The sequence below is a fragment of the Triticum urartu genome, chromosome 3A (assembly GCF_056163025.1).
Source record: "Triticum urartu cultivar PI428250 chromosome 3A, HENAU_Tu73, whole genome shotgun sequence".
In the NCBI taxonomy this organism is placed as follows: Eukaryota; Viridiplantae; Streptophyta; class Magnoliopsida; order Poales; family Poaceae; genus Triticum; species Triticum urartu.
In genome coordinates this window covers 626,038,808-626,055,924 of record NC_141875.1, presented here as the reverse complement: position 1 = coordinate 626,055,924, position 17,117 = coordinate 626,038,808, and the positions used below count along the sequence as shown (strand labels likewise).

Here is a 17,117-nt window from a genome sequence, read left to right as displayed (position 1 = left end):
TAGACGTTGTTGGGCCTCCAAGTGCAGAGGTTTGTAGGACAGTAGCAAATTTCCCTCAAGTGGATGACCTAAGGTTTATCAATCCGTGGGAGGCGTATGATGAAGATGGTCTCTCTCAAACAACCCTGCAACCAAATAACGAAGAGTCTCTTGTGTCCCCAACACACCCAATTCAATGGTAAATTGTATAGGTGCACTAGTTCGGCGAAGAGATGGTGATACAAGTGCAATATGGATGGTAGATATAGGTTTTTGTAATCTAAAATTATAAAAACAGCAAGGTAACTAATGATAAAAGTGAGCGTAAATGGTATTGCAATGGTAGGAAACAAGGCCTAGGGTTCATACTTTCACTAGTGCAAGTTCTCTCAACAATAATAACATAATTAGATCATATAACAATCCCTCAACATGCAACAAAGAGTCACTCCAAAGTCACTAATAGCGGAGAACAAACGAAGAGATTATGGTAGGGTACAAAACCACCTCAAAGTTATCCTTTCTGCTCAATCTATTCAAGAGTCCGTAGTAAAATAACACGAAGCTATTCTTTCCGTTCAATCTATCATAAGTTCGTACTAGAATAACACATTAAGACACAAATCAACCAAAACCCTAATGTCACCTAGATAGTCCATTGTCACCTTAAGTATCCGTGGGCATGATTATACGATATGCATCACACAATCTCAGATTCATCTATTCAACCAACACAAAGTACTTCAAAGAGTGCCCCAAAGTTTCTACCAGAGAGTCCAGACGAAAACGTGTGTCAACCCCTATGCATAAGTTCATTGAACCCGCAAGTTGATCACCAAAACATACATCAAGTAGATCACGTGAATATCCCATTTTCACCATAGATAAGCACAACAAGACACACATCAAGTGTTCTCAAATCCTTAAAGACTCAATCCGATAAGATAACTTCAAAGGGAAAACTCAATCCATTACAAGAGAGTAGAGGGGGAGAAACATCATAAGATCCAACTATAATAGCAAAGCTCGCGATACATCAAGATCGTGCGAAGTCAAGAACACGAGAAAGAGAGATCAAACACATAGCTACTGGTACATACCCTCAGCCCCAAGGGTGAACTACTCCCTCCTCGTCATGGAGAGCGCCGGGATGATGAAGATGGCCACCGGTGATGGATTCCCCCTCCGGCAGGGTGCCGGAGCGGGCTCCCAAGAGGTTTTTGGTGGCTACAGAGGCTTGCGGCGGCGGAATTCCCGATCTATTGTGTTCTTCGAAGGTTTTAGGGTATATGGACTTATATAGGCGAAAGAAGTCGGTCAGGGGAGCCACGAGGGTGGAGGGCGCGCCCAGGGGGGTGGGCGCGCCCCCTGCCTCGTGGCCTCCTCGAAGCTTCCCTGACTTCAGCTTCACGTCTCCTGGATCACGTTCGTTCCAAAAATCACGCTCCCAAATGTTTTATTCCGTTTGGACTCCGTTTGATATTCCTTTTCTTCGAAACACTGAAATAGGCAAGAAAACTGCAATTTGGGCTGGGCCTCCGTTTAATACGTTAGTCCCAAAAATAACATAAAAGTGCTTAGTAAAGCCCATAAATATCCAAAACAGATAATATAATAGTATGAATGCTTCATAAATTATAGATACGTTGGAGACGTATCAGAGGTGTCGGGCTGTGGTCGTCGATCACGTTGATCGAGTCGTCGATGATGAAGCAGGGCAACAAGGACAAGTGGGGGTCACTGATGGATCACTAGCCAACCTATACTAAGCAGTTTAGGATAAGCAGGTAGGTAACAATAAGCAGGTACAAAAGCAGGCTATGCATCAGAATAGGAGCAATCAATTACAGTATCAAAATCTAATGCAAGCATGAGAGAATAGAATAGGCGATATCGGGATGATCAAAGGGGGGCTTTCCTGGAAGCTCCGCTGAAAGGGAAGAAGGGTCGTCAGTGACGTAGTCGATCACAGGGACATCAGCATCGATCTCGGGGTCTACCGAAGAGAAGAGGAGGAAGAAACAATAAATATACACCAACATATGCATAACAAGACAATAAGCGGGGCTAGAGGTGTTCTAACACAGTGCTAGGCGATACTGGCGAAGGGGGAAAACATCCAGAAAAGTTTTCCCGGTTCCAGACGTCTGTCAGACAGATGAACCGAAGGTGAAAAATTTAACGTTTGATATGCTAGGGACATGTGACAGATGAACGGACTGCGTATTCGGATTCGTCTCATCATTCTAAGCAACTTTCATGTACAAAGTTTTTCGATCCGAGTTACGGTTAATTTTCTATGATTTTTCAAAGTTTTAAACAATTTCTGTAAAATCCTGGCATTTATTTAACTTGAATTTAAACAGAAAATACTTTTTATTACACAGGGCAAACCCAGCCAGTCAATGACATGTGGGGTCAATCAGCAATACAGTCAGCGTTGACTAGGTCAAAGCTGACCAGTCAACAGGGTCAAAGGGGCCCATCTGTCAGTGTCACATGTGTTAAACAAAAATGTTTAAATCAGCCTAATTAGTGGTGGGGCCCTACCGTCATTGACACATTAGGCTAATTAGAAGTTAATTAGCTAATTAATCTAGATTAACTATTTAATTAACAAATTAACTAGTTTTACATTTTATTTTCGATTTTTTTTCTAAAGAAAAAGGGGCCTCTGGGGTCATTGGCCCAGGCCAACAGAGGAGGGCTGGGCACCCACGGGCGCGCTAGGCGCTGGCGGCCACAGCCAGTGGCACGGGCGGGGAGAAGTGCGTCGTCAACGGTGAACTGCGGCGAGGACAGGGGGCGAGCTGGGTCAGGCGGTCGGAGACGGGGCATACGACGCGGCTGCGACAATTGCAGTAGCACGGCGGCAGCGGAGAAGCACGAGGCAGCGGGCTAGGCCGGGCGCGGTGGAAGCCTGGTTGGGCACGGCGTGTAGCTGAGGGTCGCGGGGTGAGGGAAGTAGGGCACGCGCGGTCGCTGAGCGGGGGAACGCGGCGGACGGCGTCCTACGACGGGACATAGAGGAGAGGAGGGAAGGCGCTCACCCCGGATGCAGGGGTACGCCGGCGAGGCTCGGGGAGGCCGATTGAGGAGGAGGTCGGGGACGACAGCGAGTGACGGGCGGGGCGGCGCCGGCGATGCGCCGGGGCTCGGGGCGCCGCGGGGTCGAGCCCCAGTTCCAGATCGGGGGCGAAGGAGCCGGGATGGCACGCGGACGGGTGTCGGGGACGACTCAGGGGCGAGGTGAGGCCGCGACGGCGACGAGGTTAATGCAACGAGGCGGCGAGCAGCGGCGTTGGCGGGGCGGTGTAAGCGGCGGGGTGGCGCCGGGATGGGCACCCGCGTCGGGGGCGCGGGGCTGGGCCCCTGAGCGCGGGCAGGCGCCCAGATCGAGCGGGGGAGGGGCGTGCGAGAGGGAGTGGGGTTATCGAGGGGAGTGGGGTGGTAGCGGTTTAGGGTTCCGGTCGTGGGGGATAAGGGAAGGAGAGGTGGGCTGGCCTGGTTGCCTGAGGCCTAGTTGGGCCACGGTCCAGGGGGTTGCCTCTTTCATTATTTCTTTAAATCATGTTTTCCCCTTTTATTTAATAACAAAGATAGAAAACAATTATTTAGGGTAACCAAAAAGAGCTAAGAAGAATGTGGGACTTGGTCTATTAAATAGTTTGCATTTTTAGGCAGTGCCACAAAAGTTTGGAGGCCGGAGGAATCCAATTGCATTTTCACAAATGAAATAGCACTTTAAAATGCTGAAATTGCATTGTAATAATCGCTACAGTCCATCTTAGCTCTTATGTGATGTTGTTTACCTTAACAATTAAATGTTATGGAATTTTGGCTGAATGATGAACTATTTTGCAGCAACTTTGGTGCAACTCCATATCTCACTTGCAAATTGAATTTTATTCCAAAGCGGAATTTCAAATGATATTTGAATCAAAGGTGATCAAGCATTGTTTAGCAAAATGATTAGCTTAGTATAGAGGGTTACTGTAGCATGACACTGGGGGGTTTACAAATCTCCTCCACTATAAGAAATCTCGTCCCGAGATTTAAGGGGGTGGAGTAAGGGGGAAAGACTCGGGAAGGACGAAGCTCAACACAAGATAGGAACCTGGGGCTATCTCAGTGAACGTGGCATAGAGGCATCTCTCGATTTGAAATTTAAGAAGGTCATCAAGAGTAAGGTAAGAAGGTGCAATAAAAAGCTTCAAGCGGGTAGGCAATCATTCGATGTCAGATATGTTGGCAACAATGTTGGTACCAAGGGCGAGGGACGAAGAGAACCATTTTCCTGCTCGTTAATACGAGGTAGACCAATAGGCAAAGTCCTCGTCCATCGGTGGCTACCAGAATGTCATCAACAATAGTAACAAGGTCTTGCTGACAAAGTTCGTACACCGAGGTGTTTACCTAAGCAGGGAATTATCACTGCTCAGATATGTTAGGTTACAAGAAAGGGTAACAAAACAATGGAAAGGAAAGTGTAGACTCAATCCAGTTTTCGGTGTTCTCGACTATCCAACAACTCAGAACCTGTGGAAAATTTGAATCGGCGAGAATAATAGTTGAAGAAAAACTCATAAGAAGTTATGTAGTTCTGTGATATTCTCAAGATACCAAAGGGTAATACTCGAAGGTAGAATAGGATTGAGGTTGGACAAGTGAAAAGATTTGCAGAAGACAAGTATTTTAGCTTGTCTGAGAAAAGGGGATCAAAGAAGAACAATATGGTCGGAACCAAAGTTGCAAAGGACCAAATATAGATACCAGATGAACTCATCACAAGGGAGGGTTATTATTATAACAAGAAGCTTCCATAATAAGTTCCACATCGGGTCCATGGGCATGAACACAAAGGTTCAAGGTCGACTCCCACTTCTCTAATGCACAACTTTCCATTCACTTCTCGCATTCGAACAAGTTGTAGCGTTGAAATGTTCCGATGAATCGCTAGTAAATATAACCCGCATAATCTTCGGGTACACACGGATTTAGGGAAGACATAGATTCAACCCATAGGGGCATCTTAGGGTCATATACCACAAACTTCACAAGTAAAATAACTCAAGCCCGAAAGCAGAGTATGGTTGAGAAAGCAGAAGATACAATTTACCAAAGGCATTATGTATCCGAGGAAAGGCTCAGAAGATTATTGAAAAAAAGGAAGACGCTGTCGGATAAAATCCAACAAAGATATGGTGGTCCACGAGGGATCTGATGTGAGCAACGATACCCAACCAGAAGAAGAAAGGATGCAAGGAGATCAGACTATAGAAACAACTGACTAATTCAAGCTCAAACGTAACGGAATTATGAATCCCAAATCAGGGGATCAGAAGCAGAGGCTCTGATCAAAGACAAGTAAGTTGAATAGACATAGATCGATAATCAATCAAGATTTGATTTGTCGAACACCAGCTCATGTCCGGGGTGACGTCTGAGCCGAATGGAAGAATTCTAATTGTGACTTATGATTGAGAGCATTCACAAATATATCGAATCAAATGCTCAAAATTACGATGGCTAAGGATGCTAATGAACTTTGCTAGACATATGGAATTAACCATAATGCAAGCAAATAAGGAGGAACAAGAGCAATAGGCTACTGAGGATTTTCGGAAGATCGAATAGTATTCCAAAGAATTTTGTGAAACACATAAACAACGATGGATGAACAGATACTCGGCAAGCGCGAGTAATTATCCGTAGGGGTATTCATGTGGCAACGAACTGCAAGGCAGTGACACATGGGATTCTTATAAGTCGGAGAATAATTCGATGTATCTTGTAATAACAAGAGCAACTGGGAATGATTGTATGAACAACAAGTGTATGAAGTTATCCGTAAGGATATATCGGAGATAGGGATCGCAGCAGCGGAGGGCACAAGGGTCTCGGGAAAACAACGGAGAGTATCTTCTAAATCTTCTGGTGCACCAAGCAATCATCTGAAGTGAGGGGATCTCTGGTAGAAAGTAGTTACGAGAACCTAGTGTTAGAGTTAGCAAAATCATTTAACCCGAGTAGAAGAGTGATCAGGTTCCCAGAGTATAGGCGAGGAATAAAATATCCTAATACCACCCAATGGTGGCGTGGGCCCGTAAGCCACACAGCCATGTTAGTAAAACATTTTTGAAAGACTAGACTCAACTTTGGCCAAGGAGTTGGAAAGGGGATCCTACAGGCAGTCGGCTCTGATACCAACTTGTGACGCCCCCGATTCAATCATGCACTAATCATACACGCAAATGTGTACGATCAAGACCAGGGACTCATGGGAAGATATCACAACACAACTCTAGACACAAATCAAAAATAATACAAGCTTTATATTACAAGCCAGGGGCCTCAAGGGCTCGAATACATAGCTCGATACACAAGAGTCAGCGGAAGCAACAATATCTGAGTACATACATAAGTTAAACAAGGATGCCTTAAGAAGGTTAGCACAAAAGCAACACGATCGAAGAGGCAAGGCCTCTTTCCTGGGACCTCCTAACTACTCCTGGTCGTCGGCGGTCTCCACGTAGCAGTATCCATCGGCGGTGGCATCTGGCTCCAGGGATCCACCATCTGGTTGCATCAACCGGAAATAAGAAAGAAGGGGGAAAGGGGTAGCAAAGCAACCGTGAGTACTCATCCAAAGAACTCGCAAGCATCAGATCTATACTAAGTATGCATTGGTATCAAAAGGAAGGTTTGAATCAGTGGACTGAACTGCAGAATGCCAGAATAAAGGGGAAGGCCTAGCCTAACGAAGACTAGCATCTTCAAGTAGCTCCAAGCATCTTGCAGCATGTAGAAGAGTAAAGAATAGCAATTTATAATTAACAAGCATGTTGTAGCATTAATGCCCAGAGATCCTTCCTCGACTCCCTGCGAGAAAGCAATCCCAGAGCCACATATCTCAAGTATCCATTTCTAGTTATATAAGATCAAGATACAAGTCTGAACGCCCATTACCGTGGACATGGTATTCGAATATATATCTTCCCTATAGGGGTGCACCACGTTACCCAACACGCTCGATCACTCTGGCCGGACACACTTTTCTGAGTCAATGCCTGGCCTCGAAAGATCAACACGTCGTAGCCCTACCTAGGCTCAGTAGAGAGGTGCCCGCCAGTCTACATCCTAAGCACTTGGGGGTCTTCGGCCCATCGCCTGCAGCACTCTGATACGTCTCCGTCGTATCTACTTTTCCAAACACTTTTGCCCTTGTTTTGGACTCTAACTTGCATGATTTGAATGAAACTAACCTGGACTGACGCTGTTTTCAGCAGAACTGCCATGGTGTTATTTTTGTGCAGAAATAAAAGTTCTCAGAATGACTTGAAAATCCACGGAGCAACTTTTCAGAATTAATGAAAAATACTGGCGAAAGAATCAGCGTCAGGGGGCCCACACCCTGTCCACGAGGGTGGGGGGCGCGCCCCCTACCTCGTGGGCCCCTTGGACGTCCAACAACCTCAACTCCAACTCCATATATTTGCTTTTCGGAGAAAAAACCAGAGAGAAAGTTTCATCGCATTTTACGATACGGAGCCGCCGCCAAGCCCTAATTTCTCTCGGGAGGGCTGATCTGGAGTCCGTTCGGGGCTCCAGAGAGGGGGATTCGTCGCTGTCGTCATCATCAACCATCCTCCATCACCAATTTCATGATGCTCACTGCCGTGCGTGAGTAATTCCATCGTAGGCTTGCTGGACGGTGATGGGTTGGATGAGATTTACCATGTAATCAAGATATTTGTTGGGGTTTGATCCCTAGTATCCACTATGTTCTGAGATTGATGTTGCTATGACTTTGCTATGCTTAACGCTTGTCACTAGGGCCCGAGTGCCATGATTTCAGATCTGAACCTATTATGTTTTCATGAACATATGTGAGTTCTTGATCATATCTTGCAAGTCTATAGTCACCTATTATGTGTTATGATCCGACAACCCTGAAGTGACAATAATCGGGATACTTCTCGGTGATGACCGTAGTTTGAGGAGTTCATGTATTCACTATGTGTTAATGCTTTGGTCCGGTACTCTATTAAAAGGAGGCCTTAATATCCCTTAGTTTCCACTAGGACCCTGCTGCCACGGGAGGGTAGGGCAAAAGATGTCATGCAAGTTCTTTTCCATAAGCACGTATGACTATATTCGGAATACATGCCTACATTACATTGATGAACTGGAGCTAGTTCTGTGTCACCCTATGTTATAACTATTACATGAGGAATCGCATCCGGCATAATTATCCATCACTGATCCAATGCCTACGAGCTTTTCACATATTGTGCTTTGCTTATTTACTTTACTGTTGTTACTGTTACAATTACTACAAAACTGCTACTGTTACTTTGGCTATTGTTACCGTTACTTCCATACTACTTTGCTACTAAATACTTTGCTGCAGATACTAACTTATCCAGGTGTGGTTGAATTGACAACTCAACTGCTAATACTTGAGAATATTCTTTGGCTCCCCTTGTGTCGAATAAATAAATTTGGGTTGAATACTCTACCCTCGAAAACTGTTGCGATCCCCTATACTTGTGGGTTATCAAGACTATTTTCTGGCGTCGTTGCCGGGGAGCATAGCTCTATTCTTTGAGTCACTTGGGATTTATATCTGCTAATCACTATGAGGAACTTTAAAGATGAAAGAACTAAGATTTATCCCTCAACTACGAGGGGAGGTAAGGAACTGCCATCTAGCTTTGCACTAGATTCTCCTTCTGTTATGAGTAAGCTTGCGACACCTAAACCTTCTTCTGCTATTAATTCTGATATGTCGCATGTTATTGATGATGCCACTTCTACTATGCATGATACTTATGATGAAACTACTCCTGTGCTTGATACTACCATGCCATTAGGTGAATTTATATATGAACAAATTGCTAGGGCTAGAGAGAATGAAATTATTGAAGATAGTGATGATGAAGATTCTAGCCCTAAGTATGAATTGCATGTTCTTCCTGAGGGTTATGTTATGGATGAAGAAACTGCTAGAGATTTTCTTGCTTGCAATGATAGATCCGATCTTAAGAAATTATTAGCTAAACTGAAACAGAAAACTCTGAATGCTAGAATGAAATGACCCTACTTTTGCTACTTCACCTATCTTTGTTACTGATAAGTATTATGAATTCTCTGTCGATCATGAGATAATTACTTTGGTTGAATCTGATCCTTTTTATGGCTATGAATTTGAAATTGTTGTGGCACATCTTACTAAGTTAAATGATATAGCCACCCTGTTCACTAATGATGAGAAATCTCACTACTATTATATCCTTAAGATATTTCCATTCTCATTAAAGGGTGATGCTAAAACTTGGTTTAAATCTCTTGATACTGGTTGTGTGTGTAGTCCCCAGGATATGATTTATTACTTCTCTGCTAATTAATATTTCACTGCTCATAAGAAACAAGCTGCCTTGAGGGAAATATATAATTTTGTGCAAATTGAAGAAGAGAGTCTCCCGCACGCTTGGGGGGGAGGCTTCTCCAATTACTTAATGCTTTGCCTGAGCATCCTCTTAAGAAAAATGAAATATTTGATATCTTTTATAATGGACTAACTGATGCTTCCAAGGATCACTTGGATAATTGTGCTGGTTGTGTTTTCAGGGAAAGAACAGTCGACCAAGCTGAATTGTTATTGAATAATATGTTGACTAATGAAAATAATTGGACTCTTCCTGAGCCAATTCCTGAGCCAACTCCTAAACTAACTCCGAAAAAGAGGGGTGTTTTATTTCTCAGTCCTGAAGATATGCAAGAGGCAAAGAAATCTATGAAAGAAAAAGGTATTAAAGCTGAAGATGTTAAGAATTTACCTCCTGTTGAAGAAATACATGGTCTTAATATACCACCTATTGAAGAAACACATGGTCTTGATAACCCGACACAAGTAGTAAAGGTAAATTCTCTCTATAGATATGATTGATGACCCACAAGTATAGGGTATCTATCGTAGTCCTTTCGATAAGTAAGAGTGTCGAACCCAATGAGGAGCAGAAGGAAATGATAAGCGGTTTTCAGCAAGGTATTCTCCGCAAGTACTGAAATAAGTGGTAAAAGATAGTTTTGTGATAGGATAATTTTTAACGAGCAACAAGTAACAAAAGTAAATAAAGTGCAGCAAGGTGGCCCAATCCTTTTTGTAGCAAAGGACAAGCCTGGACAAACTCTTATATAGAGAAAAGCGCTCCCGAGGACACATGGGAATTATCGTCAAGCTAGTTTTCATCACGTTCATATGATCCGCGTTCGGTACTTTGATAATTTGATATGTGGGTGGACTGGTGCTTGGGTGTTGTTCTTACTTGAACAAGCATCCCACTTATGATTAACCTCTATTGCAAGGATCCACAACTACAACAAAAGTATTAAGGTAAACCTAACCATAACATGAAACATGTGGATCCAAATCAGCCCCCTTACGAAGTTACGCATAAACTAGGGTTTAAGCTTCTGTCACCCTAGCAACCCATCATCTACTTATTACTTCCCAATGCCTTCCTCTAGGCCCAAATAATGGTGAAGTGTTATGTAGTCGACATTCACATAACACCACTAGAGGCTAGACAACATACATCTCATCAAAATATCGAACGAGTACCAAATTCACATGACTACTAATAGCAAGACTTCTCCCATGTCCTCAGGAACAAACGTAACTACTCACAAAGCATACTCATGTTCATAATCAGAGGGGTATTAATATGCATATAGGATCTGAACATATGATCTTCCACCAAATAAACCAACTAGCATCAACTACAAGGAGTAATCAACACTACTAGCAACCTGCTAGTACCAATCCCGGACTTGGAGACAAGAATTGGATACAAGAGATGAACTAGGGTTTTGAGAGGAGATGGTGCTGGTGAAGATGTTGAGGGAGATTGCCCTCTCCCGATGAGAGGAGCGTTGGTGATGACGATGGTGATGATTTCCCCCTCCGGAGGGAAGTGTCCCCGACAGAACAGCTCTGCCGAAGCCCTAGATTGGTTCCGCCAAGGTTCCACCTCATGGCGGCGGAGTCTCGTCCCGAAAGGTTGCTTATAATTTTTCCCTTGACGAAAGACCTCATATAGCAGAAGATGGCCATCGGAGAGCCAACAGGGGGCCCACGAGGCAGGGGGGCATGCCCTGGGGGGTAGGGCGCGCCCCCACCCTCATGGACAGGTGGGTCCCCCTCTGGTGTACTTCTTTCGCTCAATATTTTTTATTATTTCCAAAAATGACTTTCGTGGAGTTTCAGGACTTTTGGAGTTGTGCAGAATAGGTCTCTAATATTTGCTCCTTTTTCAGCCCAGAATTCCAGCTGCCGGCATTCTCCCTCCTTATGTAAACCTTGTAAAATAAGAGAGAATAGGCATAAGTATTGTGACATAGCGTGTAGTAACAGCCCATAATGCAATAAATATCGATATAAAAGGATGATGCAAAATGGACGTATCAATGATAAAGTTGAAATCCCGTCTACTAAGTTTCCTAGCCAATGTTTGGATGAATTTGATGACTTTATGGCTAGACAAGAAAATTTCAATGCTTATGTTGGTAGAGAATTAAAGAGTAATGCTTACATGATTGGACGCTTGAGTGATTATATGGCTAGAGTTAAAGGTGAACTTAAACTCATTAGTAAATATGCTTCTATGGTTACCACTCAAGCAGAACAAGTACTTAAAGCTCAAAGTGATTTTCTCGATGAATTAAATAATAAACATGACTTTGCTGTTAGAGTGGCTACTAGAACGGGTAAAATGACTCAGGAACCCTTGTATCTTGAAGGCCACCCTAAGAGAATCGAGCAAGATTCTCAGAGAAATAATTTAGATGCACCTAGTCCTTCTAAAAAGAAAAAGAAAAATGACAGGACTTTGCATGCTTCTAGTGAACCTGTTGTAGACACACCTGAGAATCCCAATGATATTTCTATTTCTGATGCTGAAACACAATCTGGTGATGAACATAAACCAAGTGATAATGTTAATGATAATGTTCATGTTGATGCTCAACCTAGCAATAATAATGATGTAGAGATTGAACCTGCTGTTGATCTTGATAACCCACAATCAAAGAATCAACGTTATGATAAGAGAGACTTTGTTGCTAGGAAGCACGGTAAAGAAAGAGAACCATGGGTTCAGAAACCCATGCCTTTTCCTCCTAAGCCATCCAAGAAAAAGGATGGTGAGGATTTTGAGCGCTTTGCTGAAATGATTAGACCTATCTTCTTACGTATGCGCTTAACTGATATGCTTAAAGTGAACCCTTATGCTAAATACATGAAGGATATTATTACAAATAAAAGAAAGATACCAGAAGCTGAAATTTCCACCATGCTTGCTAATTATACTTTTAAGGGTGGAATACCAAAGAAACTTGGAGATCCCGGAGTACCAACTATACCATTCTCCATTAAAAGAAACTATGTTAAAACTGCTTTATGTGATCTTGGAGCCGGTGTTAGTGTTATGCCTCTCTCTTTATATCGTAGACTTGAATTGAATAAGTTGACACCTACTGAAATATCTTTGCATATGGCTGATAAATCAACTGCTATACCTATCGGTATTTGTGAGGATGTGCCTGTTGTGGTTGCAAACGTCACTATCTTAACGGACTTTGTTATTCTTGATATTCTCGAGAACGATAGTATGTCGATTATCCTTGGTAGACCCTTTTTGAGTACTACAGGGGCTGTTATTGATTGCAACAAAGGCAATGTCACTTTTCATGTTAATGGTAATGAGCATACGATACACTTTCCGAGGAAACAACCTCAAGTCCACAGTATCGATTCTATTGGAAAAATTCCAACTAGCATTATTGGAGGTTTTGAATTTCCTCTTCCTACTGTCAAGAAGAAATATGATATTCTTATTATTGGGGATGTTCGTATCCCCGTTGAGGTAACCTAGTGTTATTCGAAATTTCTCCAGTTCCATATTATTCGGAATGAGTTTGTTAACAAGACTTGATCAACCTTGTTAGTGGATTCCTTTTGATGAGCATGAGATGGATGAAATTAGAAGGCACAACCTTCTGTACCCTCCTTCTACTTTCTGTTATTTAGATTAAATAAAGTAAAAATAGTATTTTCTGTCTATTTTCTGAATTATCCATGCAATAAAAAATATCCAAAAATAAAAGTTCTCCAAATGCCCTGCAAATTTAATATGATTTTTTCTGGAATATTCGAGAATATCTGGCACTGAGAACACAGCAGGGGGAGCTGGCACCTGGCCACGAGGGTCCAGGGCGCGCCCACCCCTACAGGGCGCGCCCCTGCCTCGTGGGCCCACGGTGGCCCCCCTCCATTTATTCCTGCACCGAAACACTTCATCTTCCTCCCAAAAAATCACCATCCAGCTCAAGCACGAGTTCTAGCTCACTTTGCTGCCATTTTCGATCTCCTTGCTCAAAGCTCCATTCACAAAACTGCTTTGGGAGATTGTTCCTTGGTATGTGACTCCTCCAATGGTCCAATTAGTTTTTGTTCTAGTGCTTTATTCATTGAAATTTTTTGCTGCCTAGGTGACCCTATTCTTGAGCTTGCATGTCAAATTTATGAGGTCCCAAGTAATTCTAATGCATGATATAGGCTCTAGGCACTTGTGGGAGTAGTTGCTATCAGTTTTGTTGAGTTTGATTCACTTTTATTTTGAGTTACTAAAATTTTCAGAAATTTTTCAGAGGAAGAAATATGTCTAGGAAAATGTACCAAGGTGGTTCTTCAAGAAAGAAAGGACCCAGGCTCGCAATGCGTGAGCAGGACGATGAACCACCAAGGGAAGCTGACGTGCGGCCTTGTGAATGGCCGTCAGAAGAGTTTATGGTTAAAGCAGGCATCAAGGATGAATTTGATGCATATGTGTGTAATGCCGATCTTGAGGACTTCATGCAAGATAAGTGTCCTCAGTATTACTATTTGACCGATTCATTCGTGAGAAGGTTTAAATTTACATCTTCGCGTAATTCTCCAACTGTCCTGTTTGATATTTATGATAAATCATATACCATGGACCTAGAAGATTTCACTACTGCTTGTAAACTCCCTCAGTGGGGCAGTGTTAATGAACCCCGTAAATCTGAATATAAAGACTTTCTTGCTAGTATCACTGTGGGAGAATCTAGAGAAATAGCGCAAGCTACCATAGGGAGCATCCACTTTCCTGCTATACATTATTTTTCTCTTTTCATTGGTAGATGCATTAACGGAAGCATGTCACATGTGTGTTCCTGATTTTTGTGTTCTCAAGAGTGCTATATTAGGTGACAATCAATACAACTTGGGGACAATTGTTGCACGTAGGTTGCATAATAATGGTTTAGTTGGAGATTTGTTTGGAGGGATTTATGCGACCCATGTGGCTAATTATCTTGGTATACCTCCACATGAATATGATAGGGAGTTGCCTCCCGCTTATTTAGATTATAATGCCATGGTTAGTCATCATTTTCTTGAAAGGAATGAACAATTCCTCTAGTATCGACTAATCTTTGACAGACGTCGAGCTGTTCATATTGCTCTCCCTACTCCTGCCCTTTTTGATTATCAGGCAAAAAGAAGATATGTTATAACCAGGGAGGAGGCAACCGAGTACGAGAGGAGGACGGAGGCAGCTCGCCGCCATGCCGCAGCCCAGGAGGCAATGGCTGCTCCATTTCAGTACGACTCCAGTTACAACTTCGGATATCAGTCAGGCTACCCATGGCCATAAACCAACTTAGGCCAAAAGCCTAAGCTTGGGGGAGTACGTATTTCTCACCGACATTACATTCATGTTCACACACTCATTCTGGTCGTCGGTGCTCATACTTTTTCATTGTACTATCCATGCTAGTTTAATTTCTTTTTTAGCTTTCTTGTTGTGTGTTTAATAAACCTTAAGAAAAACCAAAAAATTAGTTAGTTTACTTTCCATGCTTGTAGTAGTAATTAAAATAAAACCCAAAAAGATTTCTCGTTCTTCTTTTGCTTGTTGGGAGCTTTCCCGTGTAAATAGTTTTATTTCTTTTCTTTCCTTTGGGGGTCGAGAGGAGAAGACCATAATGAAAATGTTTAGTGGCTCTCATATGCATGATTGTTGATTTAACCAAGAGCCCATATTACCTTGTCTTCTCCCTTGAATTGAATGCTTGCAGATTCTAGCTTAGTTCAATGCACGTGCACTATTATTATTATACACATCGTTCGGTCGTGCAAGTGAAAGGCAATAATGAAGATATATGATGGACTGATTGAGATGAGAGAAGCTGGTATGAACTCGACCTCTCTTGTTTTTGTAAATATGATTAGTTCATCATTCCTGATTCAGCCTATTATGAATAAACATGTTTGCAATGACAATTAGAGATTATAGTTGCTTATTCCATGCTTAATTAGCTAGGAGCTTAGAATGGTTACCTTGCGTGCCAACATGCTATTAAAATGGTTGTGATGTGGTATGATAGGGTAGTATCCTCCTTTGAATGATTCGAGTGACTTCACTTGGCACATGTTCACGCATGTAGTTGAAACAAAATCAACATAGCCTTCACGATATTTATGTTCATGGTGGATTATATCCTACTCATGCTTGCACTCGGTGTTGATTAATTTTAATGCATGTTCATGACTGTTGTCGCTCTCAAAGTTGGTCGCTTCCCAGTCTCTTGCTAGCCTTCACCTGTACTAAGCAGGAATACTGCTTGTGCATCCAAACGCCATAAACCCCAAAGTTATTCCATATGAGTCCACCATACCTTCCTATATGCGGTATCTACCTACCGTTCCAAGTAAATTTGTATGTGCCAAACTCCAAACCTTCAAATGAAATTCTGTTTTGTATGCTCGAGCAGCTCATGTATCAACTAGGGTTGTCTGTATCTTCCATGCTAGGTGGGTTATTCTCAAGAGGAGTGGACTCTGCTCCTCATTCACGAGAAAAAGGCTGGTAATTGGGATGCCCAGTCCCATGCTCAAATCAAATCAAAATAATTAACAAAACTTCCCCAGGATTGTTGCTAGTTGGAGGAACCCGTTCTTTCAGGAAAGCCATGGATTGATGCTTGTTGGCGGTGGGGGAGTATAAACTTTACCATTCTGTTTGGGAACCGCCTATAATGTGTGTAGCATGGAAGATATCGAGATCTCATAGTTGTTATGTTGACAGTGAAAGTATACCGCTCAAATGTTATTTATCTCTATTTCAAAATCGAGCTCTGGCACCTCTACAAATCCCCGCTTCCCTCTACGAATGGCATATCTATTTACTTTTATGTTGAGTCATCACCCTCTTATTAAAAAGCACCTGCTGGAGAGCACCGCTGTCATTTGCATGCATTACTATTAGTTTATATTGGGTATGACTATGGCTGGATCTCTTTTACCATGAATTACAATATTTAGTCAGTCCTTGATCTTTAAAGGTGCTCTGCATTTATGTTTTGCAGTCTCAGAAAGGGCTAGCGAGATACCATCTTGTCATATCATATTATGATTGTTTTGAGAAAGTGTTGTCATCCGAGTTTTATTATTATTGCTCGCTAGTTGATTATGCCATTGATATGAGTAAACATGAGACCTAAGTGTTATTATGAATATGGTTAGTTCATAATCTTTGCTGAAAACTTGAATGTTGGCTTTACATATTTGCAGCAACAAGAGCAAACAGAGTTTGTAAAAGTTTTTCTTTATCACTTTCATTTTGTCAACTGAATTGCTTGAGGACAAGCAAATGTTTAATCTTGGGGGAGTTAATACGTCTCCGTCGTATCTACTTTTCCAAACACTTTTGCCCTTGTTTTGGACTCTAACTTTCATGATTTGAATGGAACTAACCCGGACTGACGCTGTTTTCAGCAGAACTGCCATGGTGTTATTTTTGTGCAGAAATAAAAGTTCTCGGAATGACCTGAAAATCCACAGAGCAACTTTTCAGAATTAATAAAAAATACTGGCGAAAGAATCAGCGTCAGTGGGCCCACACCCTGTCCACGAGGGTGGGGGGCGCGCCCCCTGCCTCCTGGGCCCCCTGGACGTTCACCGACCTCAACTCCAACTCCATATATTTGCTTTCACGGAGAAAAAAACAGAGAGAAAGTTTCATCGCGTTTTATGATACGGAGCCGCCGCC

General features: G+C 42.6%; 1 long non-coding RNA gene across 1 annotated transcript; it reads right to left on the bottom strand.

Moving 5' to 3' along the window:
• Positions 1-919: 919 nt before the first annotated feature.
• On the bottom strand, positions 920-3,411 carry LOC147980880 (uncharacterized). Its single transcript, XR_015599833.1, has 2 exons — positions 3,030-3,411; positions 920-1,975 (listed from the first exon to the last, which is right to left on the bottom strand). It is a non-coding gene; the product is annotated as an uncharacterized LOC147980880 (long non-coding RNA).
• Positions 3,412-17,117: the final 13,706 nt, after the last annotated feature.